Below are 14,835 nucleotides of genomic sequence, written 5' to 3'. Positions count from 1 at the left end.
TTTGTATTCAACCAATGGATAGACATTCTCACTAGCTTTTGATGTGGTACATGTTTTGGACTTAGTTGTTCTGGTAGGTGGTTATGACATCTCATGATTGTTTGAATTCACATTTATCTAGTATCACAGGAACATTTTTTTCATGTTTATTTACCATTTGTATATCACCGGTCTAAATGTTGCTGAGGAATTTTTTTTTCTATAAAATTAACATTCATGTGGGTATAACAGATTTCCTTCTCTTATATAGCTTGGCTGGCCTCTCAAACAACCAATTGAAAGTCTTGAGATTAAAAAAAAAAAAAAGTTGGTGAGAGGCGGAGAAGATAGCAGGCTTGAGAGATGGCTCTGGGGGTTAATGTCTACAGTTTAAGCCTGAAGACCCATCCCACAATCCACACTTCAAAAACCAGCAGTGGTGTCACATGTCTGTAAGGCCAGAGTTGAGGTAGAGAAAGGTGGATCACTGGGGATGATGTATAGCCAGTCTAGCTGAAACAGGGTACTCAAGGCTCATTGGGAGACCTTGTTTCAAAAATATAGCAGTGACAAGGTAGAGATAGGATAGGAAAAGACAACCATGTTGTTTTCTGTCCTCCATACACACACTGGAGAAGCCAAAACAGACAGAACTTTGGATCTCACTGTCCTGTCAGCCTAGCTTAACCAACGAACCCCGGATCCCAGTGAGAGGTGTTGTCTCATAAAAGACAAACATCACTGTGTTTCCTCTCATTCATTGTTCCTAGATTTTATGTCATTGTATACAATAATGTAGGCATGCATACAATGTAAGTGGAAGTGGAACCGTTTAGGGGAACAAAAGTGACAAATTGGAAAGGAAAGTGTGAGCATGGCAAGGCATATGTTCAATGTACAATTCATGCTTGTATGAAAAAAATAAATGTAATTAAAATAAATACTTCATCAAATCTGTGTATCTCTGTTGGAGTTCTTTCTCTCATTCCTGTTGCTGCTGCACATCTTCTTTAGACACTCTAGCCTCTGGAGAATGGAAGAGTCTTCATGTTTCGTGAGCTCTTCAAAAGTGAGTAGCTCTAAGTGAGCCTGTTCAGTTTGGTCCCACAAGTCATTCAAATGTTTTATGAGCTCCATAGCATGAGACTTGTAGGCATCAAGCAAAATTTTCATCTTCTTTTCCATTTTTCTAGGTCTTTTGGCTTCTGTTGTCATGTGACCCCTCTATATCTCAAGTCTCAGAGTTGATGATAGAGAGAGAGTTTTTACAGGCAAAGTTCTGAAGCACAGCTGGTACTCTTCACAGAAGAACTAGTTGCTCATTTCATATCTGCAAGCTCAAAACTGATGTTTCTCTTCATTGACAAATTTACCTAGCACCTGTGGTTTCTCAGTTGTTTGTTTTCAATGACACAGATCTTGTGTTCTGTGTTACAAACTTGGACTCCTGGATGATGAGAGTATAAATTATCCAGGCGCTCATTCTTTGCCAGTGTCATATTTGCAAACATTCATAGTTTGAACCTTTAAGTTAAAAAGCTTGACTTTAAATATTGACTGTGAGTAAATGCTTGAATAAAAGAACATGTAGGAAAAAAAACAAAGAACTTTAAAAAATCATCCAAGGTGAATGACTCCTGAAAAATGGTACAGGTGAAATCTATTCATATGCAACATATGAATGCATAGGTACACAATACACATGAAGGCCCCTCATGCACATGCATACACACACACACACCAAAACCAAACAGGCTAATGCCCTAAAGGAAGTGAGAATTCTGTCTTTAGTGTGGTTTGTGAAGTTACAGAAAGAAACAAAGAATCTATTAGGGCTGTTCTTGTGGTACATTTGAATTAAAAATTTGTGGGTTTTGGTTGTTTGTGGATAAACAATTAGCTGTGATCAACAGAAGACCAGAATTACCAAACTGAAACTTTTGCTCTATCAGGAAATTAATGCTGGCCAGCTGGGGCTGAAAAATTGTTTGAGATTAATATGAGTCCAGCATTATTAAGGTGAAATCTTTGGAGACCAAGGCTGCATTTCAAACTGGAAATGGCCCTTCGTAAAGTTTAAGAGTCTCCCACATGGTAGTGGTTTCAGTAGTGTGTAAGTTGTAGGACTGAATGGCTCATGTGCTCAGACTTAATACTGCATGGCAGGACCTGAGTTCCCAAAGAGAGCCATGAGGGGCCATAGGTGAAAATGCACCCTCTGTGGATGTGGAGACCCTAGCTCTTGAAGATAGCAGGGCAGTTGTATTATGGAGTGAAGCCAACTTGAGCCTGTGAGTCAAGCTGTGTATATTGTGTGTGGCAGAGGCACAGAAGAGGGCTACTAAGCATTTTAGACCTAAGAAAATCACAAGTGAGTTCCAGACATCAGATACTGAGCAATTAATGCAGTTACTGCTTTGATTTCCCTATGACTGTTTCTTCCCTTTTAATAAACATGCAATTTGCTAGATGTATAATGAGCCCATAGTTGGAATACTTTGGACATTAAAAAAGTACATTGTATATTTTAAAAAGATTGAACTTTTAAGGTGTTGAGAGTTTTAAAGATTGTGGACCATTTAAGGTTATATAATGTTTAATATTGTGATATTACTATGCAATCTGATCTTATGGATAAGCAAGGAAATAAATACTGTGATTTAATGGTAATGTATTTGTCAAGTTGACAAAGTATCAACGGTGGTTAGTTTATATCAACTTATACAAACAGAAATCACCTTGGAAGAGAGAGGCTCAACAGAGGAATTGTCTGCATCATGTTGGACTTTAATTATGTTTGATGGAAATATTTTTGAATCAATGATTGATATAAGCACTCAGTCCAATGTGGTAGTCTTGGGTGGGTTGAGAAGGCAAATCCAGTAAACAGAACTTCTCAGGCACCCTGGCTCTAGTTCCTTCTTTCAGGATTATGCCTTGATATCCTGCCCTGATCTCTCTCAGTGACAGACTATAACTGGGATTTGTAAAGTGAATAAAACCCTTCCTCCCTCCAAGTTGGTTTTCCTCAGAATTTTGTTACAACAATGAAAAGATAGCTAGGATAATAAGATACAAAGATTCCCTGTGCTGCAAAAATGTTATATCCAGTTTGTTTCAAAACTTACTCTTATTAGTTTATTTTATATATAATTTATCCAAATATACCCAAGATCAAAATGATCATTATGTTTAACCATTCAAGGAAGGAAGGAGGTGCAGTGTTCAGACGTCAAAAACAGACACTAAACAAAAATTCAATGACAAGCTTGCTTCTGTTTATATCCTCCCTCTCTCTTTCTCTCTCTTCTCCCTACCTCCTCACCCACAGAAATCTATACCTTTACTTGCTTTCTCTCATTAGAAAACAGGCATCTAAAAAGAAAAAAAACCTAAAAATTAAATAAAATAATTAAAAAAATAAGCAAACCTGAATAGGACAAAGCAAAAAACAAAGGAACAGAAAAACAAAGAACCCAAAAGAAAAAGCACAAGGGATACATATAGATGCAGAGATACACTTATTGACAAACACAGAAATCACATAAAAATCCAAAATGAGGAATCCTAATATATAAGTAAAGGTATATAGTGTAAGAAGATACAAAACAAAGAAAAAAAAATGGCTAGAAGAAGCACTATAAAACATTATAAGACAAGCAAAACACACCAAAACCACTACTGAGGTTGTTTTGTATTGCCCATTTACTGCTGGATATGGAGCCTGGCCTTCAGAAAAGCTTGTGTGCCCGGTGAGACTCCATCAGAGGAAACCAAACTCTCATTTGTCAGTGTTTATCAGCCATACTGGACATAGTTTCTGGGCTGGGGATGTGGGTTTGTGTGCACTTTCACTGTCAGCGGCCCCTGCAGGTTCTGTGCATGCTGCACAACCTCTGTGATCCCACATGTACACTGTTCTTGTGTTCAGAGGCCTCGTTTCCTTGTTCTTCCTCATCCCGTCTGGCTCTTACAATCTTCCATAGAGTTCTCTGAGCCATGGGATGAGGGGGATTGATGGAGACATTTCATTTAGCACATTTAGCACAAGGTCTCTCGCTTTTTGTGCCTTTTTCATCTGTGGGCTCTACATTTCTTCACATCTACTGCAGGAGAAAGATGTCTGATGATGGTTGAACAAGATACTAATGTATGTGTGTAGTACACCTCATTAAGAGTCATTTGGTGTTACATTCCTTTAGCAAAATGGTAATATTTCATTTTCTTCTAGGATCCTGCCCTATCTAGTTTTAGGTTCTTAACCATCTAAGCAGCATCAGCAGTAGGTTCCATTAGACAATTATCTCTCCTCCAACTCTACTGGTATTCACATTTTGACTCACCCCAACCCACCCCTGACAAATAATACATCCCTTTATAAAATAAATTAATTTTTAATTTAAATTAAAAACAATCTTATTTTACATACCAATCCCAGTTCCCTCTTCCTCCCATCTTCCCACTAACCCCACTATCTCCTTACCCCACCCACATCCACTCCTCAGAGAGGCTAAGGCCTCCCATGGTGGGTCATCAAAGTCTGTCACATCATTTGGGGAAGGACCTAGGCTCTCTCCCCTGTATCTAGGCTGTGAGAGTATTCCTCCACAGGAATTGTGCTACAAAAAGCCAGCTTATGCACTAGGGATAAATACTGGTTCCACTACCAGAGGCCCCATAGACTTCCCAGTCTTCCTAATTGACACCCACATTCAGGGGGCCTGGTATAGTCCTATGCTGGTCCAGCTGTTAGATTGGGGTCTGCAAGGTCCCACTTGCTCAGGCCAGCTGTTAATTTGGGTTTCCCCAGCAAGGTCTTGACCCCTATGCTCATAACTGCTCCCTATCCATATCTGGATTCCAGGAGTTTGGCTGGATCTCTGCTTCTGACTCCATCAGCTACTGGATAATGGCTCTAGGATGGCATTTAAGGTAGTCATCAATCTCATCATAGGGGAAGGGCATTTAAGGTGTCCTATCCACTATCAATTAAATTTTTAGTTGAGGTCATCCTTGTGGATTCCTGGAGATTTCCCTATGGCCAGTTTTCTTGTTATGCCCATATTGGCTCCCTGTAACAAGTTATCTCTTTCCTTGCTCTCTTTACTGCCCTTCCCCCAACTTGACCTTCCTGAACCTTCATGTTCTCCTCCCCCTCCCATTTTCTGCTTTTTCTGCATAGGATCCTCTCCATCCCATGCTTCCAATTTACTCAGGAGGTCTTTCCCTTTTCCCTTCTCTGGGGATCATGTATGTCTCTCTTAGGGCACTCCTTATTTCCTAGCTTCTCTGGGGTTGTGGATTTTAGGCTGGTTATCCTTTGCTCTATGTCTAATGTCTACTAAGTACTAATTTGAAAGAAAAAAAACTATTTTCTGAATAAAAAATAATTCTGCTTCTGGAAAATGAAACAAAATGAAATAACAAAATATGAAAAATAAAAACCTTACTCTTAATACGGATAAATATAGCATTTTTTTTTTGCTTTAAATTGTATCAAAGTGAGCATGAACTTATTTATTTTCTTATTTTAAGTTTGGCTTCTGTTCTTAAGGTATTGTTTATATGTTAACACTTTATGATATCTTCTAACTATTTATAACCATTATTTCTTCAATATGATGGTTGCTGAGGCATTTATGCTTGGTATGAATAGTCATCTGGAACATGCTACATCTTGAAGTACAAAAAAAGGCTGATATAACACATCATATGTATTTGGTACCTTAGGATTATGCTTTTATTGAGTACAGAATATTTGACCTAAAATTATGTTTTTTTCTGATTTTGAAAGTATACATATTGTCTTATTATAAACTGCCATCTAGAGCTATCAAGGTTACTAGATTACTTTCAAGACACTTATATGCAATGGACATACAATAGCTTCACTGAGACAGGTCATAACAGTTTATTCATTTTTTTATGTCAAATATAAAATTAGGAAATAGTGCCAAACAAAATCCCTTTCACAGTATCTAATTTTTCCATCATGGTATAAATGCTTTGAATTGTCCATAAACTGATTACTTTACCTAACATATTTCACTGTTTGTTGTGGATAGTTTCTGCAATTATCCAGAAATTTAGGAAATGCCACCCAATATAAAGTAATATTGAGCTTATTGTGGGAAGTGTAAAGAATCAATGTAGGCACAAGAACCACATGACCAGGTTGTTGGCAATATGTTGGGAGCTTATAAACCAGGCTTTCCAGGGAAATTCTTTTCAGAGTACAACTGGGCACTGTAGTTCCATCACAGATGGGAAATATGGAAATGGTTCAGCCTCCAACTCCTCACAGATATCATAACTTCTGAATTCTCTGTAAAAATGGGAGCCCCTTGACTTTCTACTCCTCATTGGATGCATATATTTTCATTTCTTCTCTTTTAGCTTCCTTCCCAAGTTCCACTACTTCTTATGATACAGCATTCAAATAAAATTTCTCAATTTTTTGTATATTCATTTTTTTTGGGTGGGGGGTTTGAGATAGGATTTCTCAGTGAGCTTTGGAGCCTGTCCTGAAACTAGCTGTGTAGACCAGGCTGGCTTTGAACTCACTAAGTTCTGCCTGCCTCTGCCTCCGGATTAAAGGCATGTGCCACCAATGCCCAGCTGTACATTCATTTAAAATAGGGACAGAAATAATACTTGGTGCCATCGGAGATGATGCATAGACACTGTTAGGTGTAAGTTTGGTTACTGTATGAATGTCACAGAAGCAAACAGCCATTTACTGTAAAATGTCCTACAATACTCTAACTCACACTTGGGTATAGGCAGCACAGAAGTAAACATATGTTAGAGGAATAGACCCATCATTAAACCTTTGATTTCAACTCACTGTACATTAGTCATTTTTCAGATAGAAAAATTATATTGGTATCTAAATGTTTTAAATGAAGGCTGGAAATATGGCTCAGTAGTTAGTGTACTGGCTCCCTTTTTAGGTGACCCAGGTTTGATTCTCAGAAACCTCATGGCAGGTCACTCTGATTCCAGGGGACCTGGTGCTCTTCTGCATCAGCAGCCATCCTAGTGTATCTTCAGCTTAGTGCTGAGCCCTTCTCTGTCTTTCACTTTCTCATAGGTCTTTCAAAAACTTCTACTGTGGTACAAGAGACCGTGGCTGCCTTCTCAAGAGTAAATGATTCACTTTGCATAGGTCTCTAAAACATCATTCAACAAAAAACTTTGAAAAGTCTTTTCATTTTATATACCTATCTAATGGACGAAGACGAAAGCAATCAGTCAAAACAGACTTTTTTAAATCTTATTTTTATTAATTTATTTTTTACATTCCAATCCCAGTTCCCCCTCCTTCCTCTCCTCTGCCCCTTCCACTCTCCCTGCCTCCCATCTGTTCCACTGAGAAGGTAAGGCCTCCTCTAGAAAGTTTACTAAGTCTGTCCTATCATCTAGTTGAGGCAGGACCAAGGCACCTCTCCACCCCCCACACTCCTGTGTATAGGCTGAGCAAGGTGTCTCTCCATATAGAGTGGGCTCCACTATGTCATTTTGTGCATTAGGGTTAGATCTTGGACCCATTGGCAGTGGCCTCATATATTGTCCCCAGCCACACAATTGTCACCTATATTAAAACAGTGTCAGACTTTGAACTAATAATTCACTTGTAACATGAACCAAATTAATAGGCTAAATCCAATTCTTTATCCTTTTATTGGTGAATAAGTCTCTAGGTTGCCACTTACTGACAGCACTGAGCATGTTTTTTTAACATCATTTTATTTAAAAATAAAACTTCTACTTCTTAAATCTCTGTTTTCATGCCAGGGAAACTCTCATTTCTAAGTTTATTCCAGAGTCTCAATGTCCCCTTCCAATGTCTGCTTTTATAAGTCATTTTGAAATCATTACAGAAAAATCTTAGTTTCCATGTATCTTATATATTTTCTGCATCCTGTATTCCTGCCCACTGGCCACAACCACAATTGGACTTGCCTTTTTAAATTTCTCTTACTTTAACTCCAATGCATAAATCCTATTGATTCTACAATATAAATAAAAATTTAATGATCATATCCCCTCCTACCTCAGTCAGAGCCATCATTATCATGTGTTCTAATGGATATCTTTGCCCACACTCTTTTCCACTGAAAATTATTCTCCCAAAGATAGTTGGAGTGATTTTTCTGAAACTAAAATTTCTAACACTATGTTCTTACTTAAAATCCAATGACTTTAGTTGCTGTTATAATAAACTGTCTTCCTTCAGTTGACCTGCTCACAGAGTGAGAGTGATCCTTCAGTTCTCATTCCTGTCTTCACAAATGCTCTGCAATCCTTAAAACATCCAGCCCTTCTACTGGGATTGGTGAATTCCACGCAAAATATACCAAAAAATAATATGGAAAGCTTCTGAGGAAAGACAACTGATGCTCACCCTTAACCTACACAAGTGTGTGCACATGTGTGTGTACACATACACACACACACACACACACATACACACACACAAGAAAGAAGAAGAAAACTAATGCATGATCAATCAATAGAAATAAGTTCCAATAGGACTGACAAAATGTATTTCATTATTTGAGTGCATTGTTATTTTTAAACCATATATATATAATATATAATTATATTTATAATCATAATTAAACTATATGTATATATATATATATAATTAAATGCATAGTTAGCAGTGTGTGTAAGTAAAAACTGTCTAGTGCATACATACTTAAATCACTGGCCTAATGTCAGATACTAAAAGTAAATTGGTAAATTTGGTAATATATTGTTTATGATTTATTAAAACCCCTGGAGATCAAAATAGCAAAGCAGCCACACTAATTAGCTTAAGAAGATAGGACTCAGGACTCAGGATTAAGGGGCAGACGGATCTCTGTTATTTCAAGGTCACACTGACTATACAAAATTGTTCTAGTCTTAAACAGCTCACACAAATGTGGTCACAGCACCTGTGATCACATGACTTTAATCCCAACACTAGGAATGTAGAAACAGGAGTGATGTGAGCTTTTGCCTCTGAGGATTTGTGGAAACATGATTGCCATTTCAGATGGACAGAGGTAAGATCTACTGACTTGGCTGCTTTGCCTCTCTGATCTTCAGTTTGAAGCTTTAACCCAATATGGGTCTCTGGGTCTTTTATTTTTTTTTTTTTTTTGTGCTAAAGGTAAAGTAAATCTTAGCTTTTGTATGTACTTAATGTGCCAAACACAGTTTCCTTGCCTTTTTCCTGTGTGACTATTCCTGTCTTGCTTGGAACTCATTCTGTAGATCAGGCTGAACATTTTGTAGACCAGGCTGAACTCTGTCTCTTGAATGCTGAGATTAAAGGTATGATTGCCCCTCCCTCATCTTTATGATTTTGAACTCTTTATAACTCTCAATTAATTGTACATTTCATAAATCATTTTCCAATATGAATTCTATTTAGCAGTATTTATTTGTATTGGAAATTAAAAATGAGTGTTTTAAATACAAATTATCCAAATATCCTTTTATTTTCTCAGAGTTAAAACATTATTACATGCTTCTAATTATTTTCTTTACATATATAACACAGTCAATTTGCAAAGGAAAATCTTACTATTATTAAATTCATCAAATGGTTTCTCTCAAAATGTCTGGGAACAGTTTAGGACTTCCCAAATCAGACTTTGAAAAATAGTGCTTTTTTACATTACCATTTATCACTCTGAATAACTGTAAACTTTTCTATGTTGAAACTTTGTAACATAATTTGTGGTATGAAGCTGTTGAAGAGGCGGTTAAAGTGTTAGAACCTGAAGTTGCAGCAACAGTGCCCACCTACAACCCTGGATTAGTGACATGGCTAACCTCAGGGCTGGAAACCAGACAGGAGCTGTTTCTCACTGGATATTGAAGTTGACTGGTCTCCAGTTTCATTTATACAGGAAGGTTACAAATCTTAAATGATGGATGTATAAGAACATCTTCTTCCTTCTCAGGGGTATTTTTATTCACAATACTTAGAAAAATTATTTTAGCCACAAGAAAATGATTTCAATGAAGTTGGTAAAATCTATGGCAGAATTTTAGAAAAGAAACCCTCAATTATAGGTTCACAGCTTTTGAGTGTCTCCTGATCCTGGTGTCCTGAGAAATCTGGAAGCTGAGCTCAGATACGATTGCTAATATATCATGATGGGTAGAAAGATGTTAAAGAAAAACATTTCTTTGGTTCACTAATATTTGAGGATAGTACAAATAAAGGGAAAGCTAAAATGTTCTATGATTTCAAGCAGACTGACAAATAGCATGTTCCATTTTCACTGGACGTAGGTGCTCTCACTGTAGACTGAATGCCTGCTGCTGGAAGCACAGTCCAGCATGCCCATCACTGGTCACTGTGCAGTGTGTTTCTTTCCTGGTTCTATGCTTGTGAGGAGGCCAGCCCTGCTTCACTGTTTCTATAAATAGGATCCAACTAGCTTCTGGGGTCAGAACATGCTAGGGTGCTTCATATTCAATACACAACCTTATAAAGAGAAGAGAAATGAGTCTTGTCCAAAACTCTTACCTCAGCACCCACTGGCAAAAATAAAATGTAAGCTAGGGACAACGTCTCTTTGAAGCTGATTTTTTAAAAAACTCTCTAACAGGCCTCTGGTGGTTACAGATATTGATCGTCAGAAAGTAATCTGTTCGGGTTTGGGGGCATGCCACTACAAATTGTGGAATGCATTCCTTCCTCTCCAAGGACATGTTGAGCTTTTTATATTGTCCATACTGGCTCACTTGTCAGCTGTCTACTACTCTATTTGACATGAATTATTTTCTACCTTTTATGGGGTTGTAATTAAATATATTTTTAAAATAAGGAATTTTATTAACATAGAATCTTTAGCTTGAGTCAAAACATTCTTTTCATCTTTTTTAACCCTCATTTTTCTTCCATAATCATTATTTGATTCCCTCTGGCTGCCTGCTACTTATTTGTAGTAGTACCATTCATCCATTGAGACCTTTCCATCTGTCACACAGCTTTGCTTTCTTTACCCGAAGCTCTGTTCTCCCACTGTGCCATATTTACCTCCCCCTTCTCCTTCCCATTCTCTTCTTAGTTGGACTGAACACTATTTTGTGCTGGTGTTTTCATATTTTATTTCTGTTATTTTTGATTTATAAAAAAATAGTGTGAATATGTTTGCTAATATCAAAGGAGTGATATGATTTCTAAAACTTGTGTATTTCTTTGGGGGTTTTATGAGAGAAAATTGGGGAAAATCCAGAGCATTTTAACATTCTGAATGTTAAGTGAAGCAGTAGGAATTGCACAACCAGAATTTGCATAAGAGGAAAGAGTGGTGCAACCTTCTCCTTTTTATGTGTCTACTTGCTTGTTTGTTAACCATTGCCAATTAGTCGCTTAGAAGTGTGTGTGTGTGTGTGTGTGAGTGTGTGTGTGTGTGTGTGTGTGTGTATGAATTTCAATGCTTGGAAATGCTCATACATTAAAAATTAACCTTTGTTGTTATTACTTCTCCTTAGACATTACTATTACACACACACACACACACACACACACACACACACACACACACACACATATATATATATTATTTTCTGACAAGAGAAAGGATTCCAAAGATAGGAAAAGAAGTGAAAACACTAAACACTGATAAGCAAGTTACCTAATGAAAATAATCTCTATTTTGTTTACATTATTGAAGACTGTATGCTATGGTGTGGCAATTCTCCAAAGAGAAGGCACTTTCCTTACTGATGGTCTGTTAGGTAAGAATGGTAATGTAGAAGAGAATGGACTATTTTCCAGAGGAAATTTAAAGTGAAAAGAATAATTGTATTTAAAGTTTTGTTTCCAAGAAGATTGTTACCCTTTCATTTTTTTTTTTTTGTTTATAACACAATATCATGAATTTGAATCTTTAATAATATTCAGTATATTTTCCACAATAGTTTTCACTACGGTGATGGATTTCTTCTTGGTATAGGAAGTATTAAAGTTTGTGTCTTGGGATAAAAGACACACAAAGCTTTGTCTGACAACGGATCCTCTATCATTATTCATAAAAAAATAATAATCAGTGAATCTGTGATCCTCTTTTAGACTAGAGTTGTTGAAATTGTTAGAGATAGAGAGAAGATAGATATAGATCGATAGATGTAGATAGATGTAGATAGATGGACGTTGATAGATAAATGGTAGAAAGATAGTAGATAAAAGTATACATACATACATACATACATACATACATACATACATACATAGATGAATAGACAGATGGAGAGGTATCTGTGTGATAATTTAGTATCTGTTGTATCCTGATTATGTTTCAGAAACTAGAACCAAAACAAGAAGCTAGTTTTGTCTATCAACTAAAAATAGTTCTGCTCTTTTTTTTTAATTTGCTGATGACCAATTGTACTTGTGTCATGTTTTATATGTTCATAGTGCTAAACTTATGTCAGTAAAAGGAATCTTTGTGAAACAGAAGGTACAGTTTGTGCTGACAAGGAGCTCACGGTTTAACTGAGGGAGGAAAACACTGACTCTTTGCTTCTGTCTTCAGTGGGGATATACAACACTGACAATATATGCATTGAAGAATGGTTGATTAAGTTTGGATCATACCAGATTAGAGCAAGGGAAGGAAAAACTCTTCAAGGGCATAGTAGTTGGATATAGTATAAATGATGGTCTTATGGTGTGAAAAGGTGCAGAGAGTAATGCTTGTATATCTTTAGAATTGTATGAGTCCATTTTATTTTGCAGGAGGATGAGGTGGTAGCAGAAACACAATTAAAAACATTAATACCTATTGACAGTTGACTGTGACAGTCCTACAACAATTAAAGATGTTAAAGTGACTTCTTGCATATAGGAAACTCCTCTATCTATCATCTATCTATCTACCTATCTATCTTCTGTCACCTACCATCTCCAATAATTTTAGTTGAAAAGAAGAAGAAAATGCACTGAATTTTTCTGAATGATACAAGATCTGTTATAAGAAAAAGCTTTATACGGAGGATATTTTTTTTTTTAAAAAAAAAAGTTGGATTAAATTAAAAAAGGAGATGTGTGCTGACAGGGCAAGGAAACAGGTCTTGAAAGACATAGGTCTTGGGAAAAAGGAAAACTTACTGAGGTATTTCACTGCATTTATATATTTGCAGCTGGGAGCAATGAAGTCAAGGAGAATAAACACTAGCTTTGTTATTTTTTAAAATGTATTTCCCACCATTTTTTTTTCAGTTTTACAATGCTGATGAAGAAGTACCAGTAAGAATATGTCCTGCCAATGAGAAAGGACCTTGAAAATAAACTAATCCTGAGTTAGTCAATTACCTAAGCTTATGATTAAGAACTACATACAACAATCTATGCTGAAGGAGTAAGAGCAAATCTCACAACATTTAAAATGCAGCCCCAAATTATCTCAGCTTTTAATAATATTCCATCTTATTTACATTGCTTCTTTGAAGAAAGGATTGTGAAATTGCCCAGAGCTTTTATATGTGTTCTGTTCACATGTAGGTCTGTACATCACATGTGTTGCTGATGCCCAGTGGAGGCCAAAAGAAGCTATCTGTTCACCTAGAACTGGAGTTGAGGGTGGCTGTGAGTCACCCTGTGAGAGCTGAGGACTCAAATCCTTGTTCTCTGAAAAGAGTAACTGTTGCTCAACAGCTGAACCATCTTTAGAGCCCTGTGCTTTTGTTCCTTAATTAAAAAAAAAAAAAAATGTGTTGAGACAAAATTTCAATTAGGCCAAGCTGAACTTTCTCTTACTATGTGACCAACAATGACCCTGAAATCTCAACTTTGCTGCTGTGATACAGACATACACTGCCATACCAGACTTCCATTCAGAAACCCTTGAAGTCTTCCTACTATCTCTATAAAATCCAATTTTTTAGAACCATCATGAATGTTGGAAAATGACCCAAATCCCTGAAATAATGAAAAGCAAAAGGTAAAATATTAGAATAAATATATACAATCTTACAGTATCTCTGAATAATATTTCACATACTATGAATTTTCAGGCATGAGGAGATAGGCCAGCGGTGAAGAAAACTTGTTCCCTTCTGGTTTCTGGCACTCCAGTCAATGCAGGACAACCAGCTCTGTTCTCTGCAGGTTCTTTCACTCTTGGATGCAAACACACAGTCAAACATAAATATAATTAAAAAATAAATCTCTACATATGCACATATACACTTACTCTAGATTTCTAGTTGAAGATAGTTCTTTCTGGTCCACAATGTGGGGAGGGAAAACGGAAGGAAAAAAATTAACGTTGTAAGTCTGACTCAGGGGACAGTATAGTAAGTAAGGAGATTGTCATTGCTAGAATTTCCAGAACAAAATGTTTTAGAATTAGGGAGTAAGGGCAGAAGCTGAGCAAATCAGTATGAACCAATAGAACCTATGCATATATATGAATAAACTGCATAAATTTGATTAAGAACCAAAGGAAAGAAATTTCACTAAGGATTTTCAATCAGGTAGGCAAGCAAGCAAACAAACAACAAATAAAAACACATGGAAAAATTAAAAGAAATTAAAAAACCACTTAGGACATCTGCAGGGTTGCAAATTGATTAGAAAATTCCAATGGCAGAGTTCATACAATGCAGAGAAATTTGAATGATGGTCAGTAACAATGAACCTTGGGGAAGACAAAACATTTAGGTGAATAAAAGAAACCTTTCCCTCTAAAATCTGTGAAAAAAGTAATTGGACTTTCAAAGGAAAGATGAAAGGGCTTTGAACTGTATGAACACACAAAATATCTCAGATAACACACAAAAAAGATAATTTATTTATGAAATTATACAGTGTCATCAAAAATATCACTATAGGCAAACTAT

Source organism: Phodopus roborovskii, unplaced genomic scaffold (assembly GCF_943737965.1).
Source record: "Phodopus roborovskii unplaced genomic scaffold, PHOROB, whole genome shotgun sequence".
Classification (NCBI taxonomy): Eukaryota; Metazoa; Chordata; class Mammalia; order Rodentia; family Cricetidae; genus Phodopus; species Phodopus roborovskii.
The sequence above is the reverse complement of the archived record's forward strand: the minus strand, read 5'-3'. Positions refer to the sequence as shown.